Source organism: Ursus arctos, unplaced genomic scaffold (assembly GCF_023065955.2).
Source record: "Ursus arctos isolate Adak ecotype North America unplaced genomic scaffold, UrsArc2.0 scaffold_1, whole genome shotgun sequence".
In the NCBI taxonomy this organism is placed as follows: Eukaryota; Metazoa; Chordata; class Mammalia; order Carnivora; family Ursidae; genus Ursus; species Ursus arctos.
In genome coordinates this window covers 83,148,787-83,161,874 of record NW_026622763.1, presented here as the reverse complement: position 1 = coordinate 83,161,874, position 13,088 = coordinate 83,148,787, and positions in this window count along the sequence as shown.

Here is a 13,088-nt window from a genome sequence, read left to right as displayed (position 1 = left end):
TTAAGAGCGGGGTCCTAAATGAGATCGAATTATCAGGAAATCAGTCCTGCTCACACCACAACTGCCTCTTGACAGTCATGAAGCTGGTGAAAAATGCAGAAAAATCCAGTGTCTCCTGGACTACATTATTCAGCCGCAGCCGCAGAATCACTGTCCTTACTTCTTTCTAAATGGCAGGAAGTAGTGAACATAATTTCCAGGACCCTATCTGCAAGAGCATAGGGCATGTGTATGTTTTGGGTTTCCAGCTTTTGCAATGTGCAATGGAAGGATGAGGTTGGAATAAATGCTGTGTGCCAATTTATTATATCCAAATTGATTAAATTGTTATGTGTAAGCAAGTTGTTCTCCAAATATGAATCATTATGAGTTAGTTCTTTCAACACTCTGTACCACTCAGCATTCCAAAAGAAGCCATTTAATAATGAGACATTGCTATAGAGTTAACAAACCTTCCCTTGAGCAAAATAGCACTTTTCCCCGTTGTATGCGAATGCTACTCTCTCACAGATCAAGGATATTTTGGCTGCATCTTCAATTTTGCAGGGCAATGTGCTAGTCAACATAAAATGAGAGCAGTTATTCCTGTGAAGTGACAATGCTATTGTAGGATGAATATTATAGCACAGGACATCATAAACTTCAGCTGCTAAGAGACACAGGGTTGCCCCTCCATGTCTTGTCAAGTACTTAGAAGCCAACTGTAATAACACCAATCAGCAGCACCATGGAGCTGCTCTTACCTTTGGAAAGGGAGTCAGAATTCTGTGTACAATTGTGTTGGAAAAGCAACAGGGTTGAACTGCTCTTGACACAGAAGCCAGTTTGCCCCAAGGCCAATAGGGATAATTCAGAGGTTTTGTATTTTTCCATCAACAAACAACAGTACTTTTGTACTGCATTTAACTAGCCCAGAGTTATGGTGATTGCTACTGAGCATGCTCAGACTTTGGACAATGTTTGTGAAGTTTCAACCCACCTCCAATTCTGCAGAAAAAAGACTCAAGCACTGCAGCAGCTGACGATTCATTTTCCTTGTACAAAAGTAACATTAATAATACTTGAAAGTGAAAGAAATGATAAATAGGTTTTTTCTAACACATTATTGATCATTTATACTCTCTTCCTAACTTCTCAGACTCTCAAGCCTTGCAAGCCCACCTACCTGAACACACACAGACTCCGCACTCAAAACTCCAGGGTACATTTAAATGATGACCTCATGCTCAAAGTAGCCAATATAATTAAGAAAAGCATTTCCAGTTTGAGTGTCATTTTTCAAAATTCATAATACTTGACAAGGTCAGAAGACAAGGTCTTCAAATATCTAGAGGCCAAATAATTCTGCAGTAATTGTTGTAGCACTCTGAATAAGTCTTTGTGTTGTCACTAACAAGATTGAGAAAGGCAGAGATAAATGTAGTCTGACATAAATGAAGAATACCAGAAGCCTCCTAGCCGCATATGCTGCCCCTCACCAGCTCATTGCCATTTTATTGTGAAATTACTGGAGGAAAAGAGAAAAAAGAATTGGGTAACTATGTTACGTCCTAAAACATGTTGTACTTTTAAAGATATATTATTTCTCAAAGCAGTAAGATATATCACATTAGTCCCTTGAACAATGAATCAAAATATGTATATATCATGTGTTTTAATTGAGCTCTTTTCACATGAAGAATTCAGAAAATCTACCAGCTTAAAGCTCAAGGAGTCAATTTTTATTTTAAATATAATTGAATTTATTAATTTTTTTCACCATGGGGTATTTTTATTATTTAGATGAAACTAAAACACAAGCTAACATATGAAACCTGGGCAAACCTGCATTAAAATTTTATATTATATGCTTTATGCCATTATTTATCACACAGTTCCTCAAACTTTATTCTTAAAGAAAGGTATTCACAGAAAGTCAAAATAATATTCCTGATACTGCTCTAAATTGAGCTAATGAAATAGGTGGATGATGCCTTTTAATGATCAATTTCATTGAAATATGCTTTTTTAAAGATGAAGCTGGTCAAGTCCACGAGTGAGGAGGAGTTTGAAAATTCATCTCCAAAATAATGCCATTACATCCAACAGCAACTTCTTCTGTTAATAGGTTGGTCTGATGAAAATCAGCTACTAAAGTCTATCTTGACTGACATGTAATTTAATCCAAGCTTGTCATGGTAAGTGAACATTGTATCTGCTATTTAGGGATAAAGGTTGAAGGGAAAAAGGAAACATCATTATTCTTTCCTTTTAAAGATGTATTTATTTATTTGAGGGGGAAGGGGCAGAGGGAGAGCGAGAGAGAAACTCAAGCAGACTCTGTGCTGAGCGTGAGCCCAACACAAGGCTGGATCTCATGACCCTGAGCTCACAACCTGAGCCAAAGCCAAGAGTCAGCCACTTAACTGACTGTGCCACCCAGGCACCCCAGAACATAATTATTTTTGTAATGCATTACATGAGGCTATTTTTGCAAAGAATGTTTCATGTCTGTGAAGATCTTAAAGACAGAAGGGCTTGAACTTTTCGCAAGGCATTTTGAGTACTAAGTTTAACAAAGAATACCACAGCAGTTCCTAAAGATGGAAATAAACAAGCTCTAATACTACTTTCAGTGTGAGAATATAATGGTATTTGGGGAAGAAGTGTGAAGTTTGCAATTGTCAAATGTGAATTGAATATCATTCTCAATAAATTTCTTTCTGTAAACATATTGATACGTTAATGCAATTCTCTTATTTGATCAATTGAATTTCCACTTATCCCCTTAAAAGTTGGTTCCTTATGACTTTCTTTTTTAAATTTTTTTATCATTTATTTATGTATTTATCATTCATTCATTCATTTTTTTTTCTTATGATTCTTTCTGAGAAGTGCAAGATGCTCTGTCGGAGCAGCCACTCCCTTGCATGTAAGCGTATATGAGTTCTTCTAACAGTTACAAGTAATATCGTCAAATTGAACAAAAAGCAATTCTTTCTTATGCTGACACAAGTTGGTGAGGTATTAATTGTCTGTAGAGGGTGATGTCATCAAAACATCTCAGTTAAATTGTACCAAGTAAAGTTGCATCATTTTTTTTCAAGGAATTATGGAGCTGTATAGTGGCTACAGCTTCCTATTATTTGAATAACGAAGGAGAAATTTTAAAATTTGCTCCACTAAAGGTTGAGTTTTATCACCTAATTAAATATTAAAAAATAGAGAAAATATAAACAATGACTCATAAGTCATAAAAAAAAGAAAAATCCCAATTGTTCCTCACAATTTTTACTTCTTTACATCTTGCTCTAACTGTCCCCACTCTACCATTCATAACAACTAATGAGTAGTGACTGTTAATGCTTGTTCAGTGGAATCCACAAAGCAAGAATTATATACAAGGCATCGTCTGGGTGCCATGTAATACGCAAAGATAAACCAAATGAAGAGTTAGGTTTTTAGAGAAAAGTGCATTTCTTTATACGGAGTGCTTTTGCTCATACTTTCCTTTAAGCACAGTGATACTAATCCTGGTGATTGGGTCTTGCTTTATAAACGCAGCATCAGCAGTCGCCTCGTGGCTGGCAATGCGGAATGCATCCAGTGATAGGTAGAAATAAATTGATTCTGAAAATCTGGTCTTGCGAATCAGAAAATAAATTACTTGAGACTTAAAAATAATTTTGTTATGAGCAAGTTAGCACCAAAGTTTTTTTATGGCCACCGATGCTCAGTGACACCAGCAAAGTCACTCTGTATTCTCTGCTAGATAATTACCCTCCAGTGCCCTTTGGTGCAAATGTGCTTATTGTCCTTTAGTATTTCTTCCTTTATACAGACAGTTCTTTCACCTTGGCATTCTTAAATCTATTGCTATTTTTTCCCAACATTTCTTTCTTACCAGGCATTCAAAAACCAAATGTTCTAGTATGTTTTCTTTCCCCACACACTGCTTTAGAATGTGATTGTCCTTACACCTCTCTCAAAACCATTTTTTCTGTTATGAAAATTTCTTCTAGCTAGGTCATCCACAGCATGATTTGGTGTCTCCTTGGCAACCACATGGTCTTACCATTTCTCAGTATCCTTTTTTTACTCCCACTCATCACATTTCACTTCTTTCTAATCATTAATCCTTGAAATATCTTCACTTAGTCCTTGTCCTTGTTTTTATATCCTCCATGTTAATTGTCCACCTTCTCATGCATATTCCACACCCCAGTCTTTAAATGGCATTAATTAACTTCCTTATAGGTCAGAGATCAGATCTATTTAAGATAGATAAATCTCTTTTACAATTCCTCTTGCCTGTGTTATTAGGCTGTACAATTTCCTAGAACTAGAAGTTTGATAAGTGAGGGTGATGCCTGATGGTCCTCTATCAAGGTTATATAAACTATTTTGATCCCAGATACAAATATGAAATTTAGATAGGCAATCAGTTTTATGAGCATGCCCTATTTTAGAATTGAGCTGCTGTCTCTAAACCAAGTTAGACAGTAGAGTGTTTAAAATTACAGGTTTTGAAATCATACAGAATTCCTAAGTTTGAATCCCAGTTTTGTCTCTTACCAGCTGGATGATGTTGGACAACATACATAAACTCTCTTACCTAAAGTAGGAAAATAATATTCTTCTTATTGAGTGGTTGGAAGGATTAACTGAAATAATGTAACACGCAGTAAATAGGTAGAAGCTTAGCTGATAGTAGCTTTTAATTTGAGACCTCTATTTTGAGTAAATTCAGCCCAGATCCACTTAGAATTGATTTCCTAATACCATCTTAGAGCACCTTACAGAAAAACCAAGGGAATACTTTGACCTATATTCTTTCCCCCTTCATTGGCTTAATAAACCCTAAAATGTATGTTTTTTCATTACCCTTATTTGTAGCTCTACAGACTAGCTTTACTAAGTACTTAATGTTTCAGTATTTTACCTAAAGGGGGGGGAACTGTATACAGTATCTGAGAGTAAAGATGTAAAAATACACCTTTTATTGTAGTGGCTTCTCATTAGCTTATCTTTGTTTCCAGTTCCTCTTGTGTTGAAAATGTTGCAATTTTCACATAAACGTAGAACAAGAATCGTGCATTATGTGGTAAGCTTTGCGTAGATAATTTCGTGCACTATTATGCTTTCTGCAGGAATGAGCTTTCTGTAGCTGTAATTCTTTCCTTCTCTGAGTCTTGAAACTTTCCATGGCAACATTACTTTACAGTTACAGGGTAAACACATCACAACATGGAGGAGTGTGTGTACATGGAGAGGATATATCCCCAATCCCCTGACTCTTGTCTGGCTGCTGGCTGCCCACACTTCTTCAACTAAGCCTCCACTTTACCTCCTCCCTTGCTGAGTCAAATATAGCTTGCACACTATTAGATTTAATTTTGTGTTGGATTTACATACAATTTTCCTCAACAACGAATTGATCCATTGCTTTTGAAGTATCAGTCCTCTAAAAGAAAATGCCATAATCTGTGTTATTTTTTCTGCTGGCTGCACGTGACTCTATAACATGACGCTCTGTGTGTAGGTTTAACAGGATTTCAGCATACCCATTTCCTTTGATACTGACATCTTTCAAATTTTTACTTTCTTCTTTCTTCATTGGGTAATGCCTGTCAGGGTTCTCTTGAAAGAGCTGGTGCCAGGGTTAATTATCTCCAGCTGCTATCCTACGGCTGGAATGTTCTGAAACGCTTCATCTTTGACCTATTTTACGTGGCTTTTACAAGTCTTATTCCAATCACCTGTATGCAATTTCCATTGGTCATTTTTAGTTGAAGGTGCGTCAGGTAAGGGCATAATGTCATGACTTTCACTGTTTTTCCTAACTTCTATCCTCAGCGTGAAGTTAAGCCTTTATCAGGCATGTATTTTTCTGCCTCCGAGGCACCTTTTTTTAATCTTACTTTTTGTTTGCTGAGACAAATATAAGGGACTAAAAAACTACCAATAGACATGACTTTTTGACCAGCAATTCCAACTACACCTAGGAGTTTATAAAAAAGAAAAACAATAAAGATTTTGTGATAGGAATGTTCATTGTAGTTTTGGTAATAATAACAAAATTTGGAAGCAACCTAAGTTGCCTTACATGATGGTCTGTTTAATAAATTTAAGGATGAGATTATAATGAGATGCTATGCAGACATTAGAAAGACAAAAACAATTTAATGAGGACTTAGTGTGTGCTAGGTATTGTGCTGCTTTATGCATAATCCCATTTGGCCTGTGTATCAATGCTACAAGGTAGGTACTTTTGTTACCCCCATTATATTTATAAGGCAATTCAATCTTAGAGAAGTTGCGTAAGCAAAGGCACACAAGTAGTTAGCAAAATTTAATTCCCGAATTTCTAACTTCAGGGCCTAAGGTTGTTTTTTGTTTTTGTTTTTTTTAAAGATTTTATTTATTTATTTGACAGAGATAGAGACAGCCAGCGAGAGAGGGAACACAAGCAGGGGGAGTGGGAGAGGAAGAAGCCGGCTCATAGCGGAGGAGCCTGATGTGGGGCTCGATCCCATAACGCCGGGACCACGCCCTGAGCCGAAGGCAGACGCTTAACCGCTGTGCCACCCAGGCACCCCCAGGGCCTAAGGTCTTAACCAGTAGTCTGTCTTGAATTTGTAATAGAGAAAACAATATTCATGATATTTATTTATAAGATTTATTACATGCAGTAAAAAGCAATATGATGGGTCTTTTACTTATTTGATGTTATTTCTTTTTATGCCCCACATATTATATAAATTATTATATAATAAAATAATACATGCTGAAATAAAAGCATAAAAATACAAAAAAGAAACTGTTTAAAACAAATTTATATATGAATATAATGTACTTTCCCTATTTTTCTTTATAGTCATGGTGTTTTAAAATTATTTTCAAAATAGATATTTTTTGTAATTTGGTCAAAGGGCTCAGGGCCATGAGTGTAGTTTTCCACTCTGTTCCATTCAATGCTATAAATATTTATCATTCTTATTGACTATGTCACCCATTTTATAATAACCAATTAGACACCTCTTTGGACGTACATCAAGTACACTTTTTACTTTAAAGCAAACAAAGTAAATTGCCTCATCCAGTGTTATTTTCTCCAGACCATAACTGGACTTGATGACCACTCTTTCTTTTGAAAACCCCCTGTAATAATACTTCAGGTACATTTTATAGGTTCACTCTAACCCATTTTTAAAAGCTGGTGAAATTTTTACTAAAGATTCCTGTATGCATTTGTTTAATTGAGATCTTTTTTACAAAACTGAATAGAAATAACCTAGAACTGTATTATCTTTCTTCCTTCAATATTGTTAAAAACTTTTTTTCAGTCAAATAACTTTAGTGTTCTTCCCTTCCTTCTTTTTGGCCACTTAACACCTCTCTCTCTCTCCATATCTATATTACATTTTTATATGCCTCTTTATCTAGATTTATATATATCACCACAACTGTGTTCTGAGGAAATGAACTAATGATATCTAATAAGGAAGATGAGAATTTAATGAATCAACATCCTGTTAACATATCCCCTGATAAAGACAGTCATTAAGTAACCCAAACCCAACCCTTTTCTTGTTGGTAGGAAGAACAGTTAGGAGGCTGTTGGGAAGGCCCCGTGCAAGAAATGTTGATGAATAGAACTCTCATGATAGTGGTGCAAAAAGGAGATAACTACATACATTCCAGTGTGGCTGGGGGTTAGCACGGAAATTTGCAATAAGTAATTCCTTAACAAATAAGGAGTAAATAAATGTAAAAATTACTAATATCAGATCTTTGCCTTTAGGTAGCACATAATCTAATTATGGAGTTACATAGACACAATTAGAATCAGAATCATTTATAATATCATTTTCATTGTGTGCATCTTAGACTAAATAAACAAACGGCTTTATTCGATCCATTAATCCCCATGTTCCCGTGAAGAGATGAACAAATCCTTTTTTTTAATGCTAAAGAAAATCAAGATTAACCTGAAAATTCTGCAAAGAAGTTAAGATACGTATTCCTAAGATCTGAGAGTGATAGTCAGACTGCATAGTAAGCGTGTCTTAATACTGCAATATGCTTGATGTTTATTTATATATTTTAACTTCAGTTGTTTCACTATTACAAAGTGTCTTTGTTAAAAATAGGAATGAATCAATTTATCCCGAGGAGAGATATAAAATTTAACAGAATAAAAAAGGACACAGAATCATACTCTTTAGATGTGCAAAAATAATGATAACTTTTATTTCATTTTTGTGTCAGACCCTGGGCAAAGCACTTCATGTACAATACATCGTTTAATAATGATATTTAATAAGTAAACAACACACCATTTAATAAACATTGCTTGGTAATTTGAACTATTTTAAATATGTAGTTTAAATTCTAAGCAAAAATGTTTACTTCAACATGTGCTAAATTTTTATCATTAAATTTGCCCAAATGTTGGTGGGGTTTTTTTGTTTGTTTGTTCTGTTTCAGAGAGAGAGAGAGAGCAGGGGAGGGGCAGAGGGAGAGAGAGAGAATCCTTAAGCAGGCTCCATGCCCAGCACAGAGCCCAAGGCAGAGCTCACTGAGCTTGATCTTGTGACCCCGAGATCATGAATGACCCGAGCCCAAATGGAGATTGGACCCTTACCTGACTGAACCACCCAGGTGCCTCTGTCCATATGTTTTTTTCATTCATTCCAGAATAATAAAGTTTTTGAATTGTCAGGCAAGTATACAAGTATGACCCAACAGTCGATGAAAATTTACTCGACTCATTTATTTTTATAACATTAATTTAAAGTGCTGACATTTCTTTGCAAGTGCTAACAAAGACGCTGAAACAAAAATCTCAAAGTAAGTATGAAGTCTAAGTAGAAACTATCACTCTTCCTCTCCTGATATTTCTTAATCTTTGTGGAGTGAAGGAGTGCTAAGACTGAAGGGATGTCTCTTTGGCGGCGAGCTCAGGGCCTTAGGGAGCAAGTGACTCAGGTGAGAACAGCTGCTGTTTTCTACAAGATTCGGACTGCCATGCAACGAAGGACAAATGACATTGTTTCAGGGAATTGTGAAATTTTGGACTCAGCCACAGTCAGTTGATGAACCTGGTCATTTAGCACAGTTTGAGGAGCTCTGGGAAAAGTCCCTCCTTATCCCTCAGCTCTGAAACAATGTCTCTACCTGCTTTGCCACAGTCCCTGAAGAATTCCAATTAGCCATCCTCTGTGGTTAATTTATAGGAGTTTTTGGGCAATATAGAAAAACACAGTTTGTTGGAAAAAGCATCAGATTTCGGATCAAAACTGGTCTGCCTTGAACAAGTTACTTGGTTCTCTGGTTCTCCTATTGGAAATGAGAATATCTTCCTCAAAGAGTTTTTCTGTGAAAATTAAATGTAATCATGTAAGTATTTATGGAGTAGAGAATACTGTATCGGGTGATGCTATATTCACTCACTTTTTCTCACTGTGGGTGGCTCACAAGCTTTGGGAGATGAGAACACCAGTTAGGATTCAGGTAATACTGTGAGTAACACTACACTGTAGAGAAAGGCAAGGAAAGCACATTTTGATTACATCAGTATTTTGTAGGAGGTTGGCCATCAATGAATGCATTGAAAGTTTGATAAGCATGTGATAAAATGGAGCTATATTAAATGATCTGGTAACTCCAGCCTGTCCTTCAGATTTCAGGATGGCGTTGTTCCCAGACAAGTTACTCATCCTGTTCCTAAAAACTTCAGAGAAAGAGCTTTCTGCCTTAGTAAAGCACCCCAGGGTTTGCCAGCCACAACAACGTAGAAACCCTTCCAAATATCTCACTGCATTCCTGCTGCAGTTGGCCTGATTGTGCCCTTCTTGGAGATGGAAAAATACAGATGGGACTCACTTAAAAGAAATCCATTATATATGTTTAAAAAAAAAAAAAAAAACAATGCTGCTGATGATTCAGTTTGCAAAACTTAAAAAAATTGACATAGAAAATGTATTGTTGAGTAAAATACTGCTTTTCATCTATTTATAAAATAATCAGATATCAGGGTGCCTGGGTGGCTCAGTTGTTAAGCATCTGCCTTCAGCCCAGGGCGTTGGGTTCCCTGCTTCTTCCTCTCCCACTTCCCCTGCTTGTGTTCCCTCTCTCGCTGGCTGTCTCTCTCTGCCAAATAAATAAACGAAATCTTTAAAAAAAAGAAAAATCAGGTATCAAAATTAAACAGATAATCTAAATGACTAGGTAAAAATACAAATATTGTTGTGGCTAGTGGTTTTATGGAAGACAGTTTTCCTTTGAGTTCCTAACACTCGTAGTTACCAAAGGTCTAGATTGCTGAAGTCACTTTTGAGCATTTTTAATTAACCTCACTAATTGGAGAATGTAAAAAGGGGTAACCACAAGGAAGGCCTGAGGGAGAAGAAGAAGGGAATAAAGGAGGGGACCAGAAGGTCTTATAAAATTGAAATTCACTTGTTAACTGAAAAGTGGAAAAATCTTGGACTTGAATTATACTGAGACATAACAGAGAAACTGACTCTGGATAGGCTAAAAACCAGGTTTGTTTAAAGAAAACATAAAGTCTTTTATTCTTTTAACTGCTTTTTAAAAATTGAGCAACATAAATGTTAACAGTAGTTTGCCAATATTTTTAAAGAATTGAATTTAATAAACTTCCTACATTCATTATGTGCATTAATGTCTTCTAATAATTCCTAAAATGATAAGAATAATGCTTCATAATAGACTTTTGTAATTATTCAAGCAGATTAAAATATGCCAGAGTGCATTAGGCAATTAAGCAAGCAATGAACTGCTTACTTTGGAGGCAAATAAACATTTGGGCAACTAGACTATTATCAAGTAAATGAGCACTTTAGTGCACTCAATGGGACCCCAAGGACTGCTTCTGAAATGATAACATAATAATAGCTAATATTTATTGAGTGCTTATGATATGCAAGGCACTGTTAAGTGCTTTACAAGTAATGGCTTATTTATTTCTCCCAACTCCATAATGGAAATACCATCATTCCTATTTTACATACGTAGAAACTGAGCTCAGAGAGGGTATGGAAGTTGCCTGAAGTCAAAGAGCCTAGAAGGGACAGATCTGGGAACAGAAACCCAAAAGTCACTCTCAAAGGTCTATTCTCTTATCCACTGGGTGACACCTTCTCAAATAGTCAGTGATGTGATGGGAGCAAACGAGCAGAGAAGTTCAGATGCAAGATCGTTCCTGCTATGTAAAGTCAGAAGATGCACTAGAACAACTCTAACTTTCTTAACATCTGCCAAAGAAGATTATGAACATGCAGTGATTAGTCCTGGAAAGAGCCACATTTTGTAACATGATGAGTTACAAAAGCCCGACCTCCTAAATCCCAACAAAGTGGTCTGTGCAGGATAAAAACACATCCTTTCACTTGTTTCAAAATGAAAATATTATGCAATGCAAAAAAAAAAAAAAAAAAAAAAAAGAAAAGAAAAGTGGTGCAGTGCCAACCACGTTTTGGGACTTCAAATTTGCTGTTATTATTGACCATTTTTCTGAGGACGGAAGTCTGTTTGCATGGAGATCTTAAATGATAGATAGCACGTGGCATTGTATTTTTCAGTTGGTAACTTGAAGATCCTTTGAGGTAATCTGGTTCAACCCTCTCATTTTAAAGAGGAAGAACCCAAGATTCAAGTACCGGTATCAAGCAGTAAGCAGGAGAGATTAAAACCTGGGCCTTCTGAATCCTTGTGTTGAATATTTCCAGACAGCTTACATAAATAGAACCACTGGAGGCAGAATGGATCCATCCCTCAACCCCCATTTCTTCCTGTTTTGTACTCTGAATACTCTATTAGCTCCAAGAAAGCAACATGAAAAGAAAAGCTTTAGGATGGAATTTTATTCCCCTCAAGACGTGTCAGAAAGTCGTGAAATCTGGGGAAGGATTACCCCCTTGTGACAGGCAGGGGATAATCTTTGCTATTGTGGGTATGGTGGTCTGACATGACTAGTGACTCCCTGGGGCTATTTGATACTTCTTAAATAAAGAGTCTTTGGAATACCTTGCCTGGGATGGGTTGCCATGGAAACAGTGGAGTCAGCGGTTGCTGTCGGTTAGTAAAAGATTTCATCTATTTGTGTACCTTCCAAAACATGGTTGGTGCAGAGTCTCAAAACAGCAGCTTTGCCTGTAAAGCATTTGACATTGACCACGGACTCTGATTCAGGAGGTCACTTTTTAAATGTCATTCTGCAATCAATGATTCTACTGCAGCCTAGAAAAAAAAATACACTAAGGATTGCCAAGCTGGCAATAGGCTCACCATAGAGCTCGAAGCAGCAATGCCTGTGTTAAAAAGTCTGCAAACATTTCTAGTTCTCCCTGCCCCTCCCCCTCCCCCACTCTCTATCCTAGAAAATTTAGCCATGGATAGCTCTGCTTCCATGTCAGTGATAGAGTGTAGAGAAGAAAGTGCACAAGGGGTGAAAGGAAAAGAGAAAGGGGAAGAAGGGAGGAGAGACAGGAAAGATGAGTCCAGGATGACTTGCAAAATTGAAATGCACAATATCAAATGTGAGAAAGGAAGGAACCGGTGTGACTTCTTAGGCAACGCTGGTAGTCGCGTTTTTGGAAAACAATTTAATATTCCCAGTGGATTTGGAAATGCACATAATCTATGACCCAGAAATTGCACTCCTTGGAACAGAGTCTCAAGACATCCTTACATGTGTGCAAGAGAATACATGGTCAAGAATATTCCTGGCATCCCTGAGTTTAGAAAAATGGAAAAATGCTAGAGAATTTACAGACTACTTTACACACATCAGCATAGAAGATTCTCACAACCTAATGTTGAATGAAGAAGCAAGTCATAATAGAATATATGCAGTAAGAAAGTAAACTGTTCAAAACCAAACATCTCATTTAAGGAAGCATATACAAATGATAGTTATAGAGAAGAATAAGAGAATCATTAACACAAGATTCAGCATTGTGTTTATGTTTGGAGAAGAGAAAGAACGACTGCTACTGGTAATGTTCTATTACTTTTTAAAGAAATTGTAAACTATGCATATCTTTATAGGCGCTCTTAAAATTAATGTTAAATAATAAAAA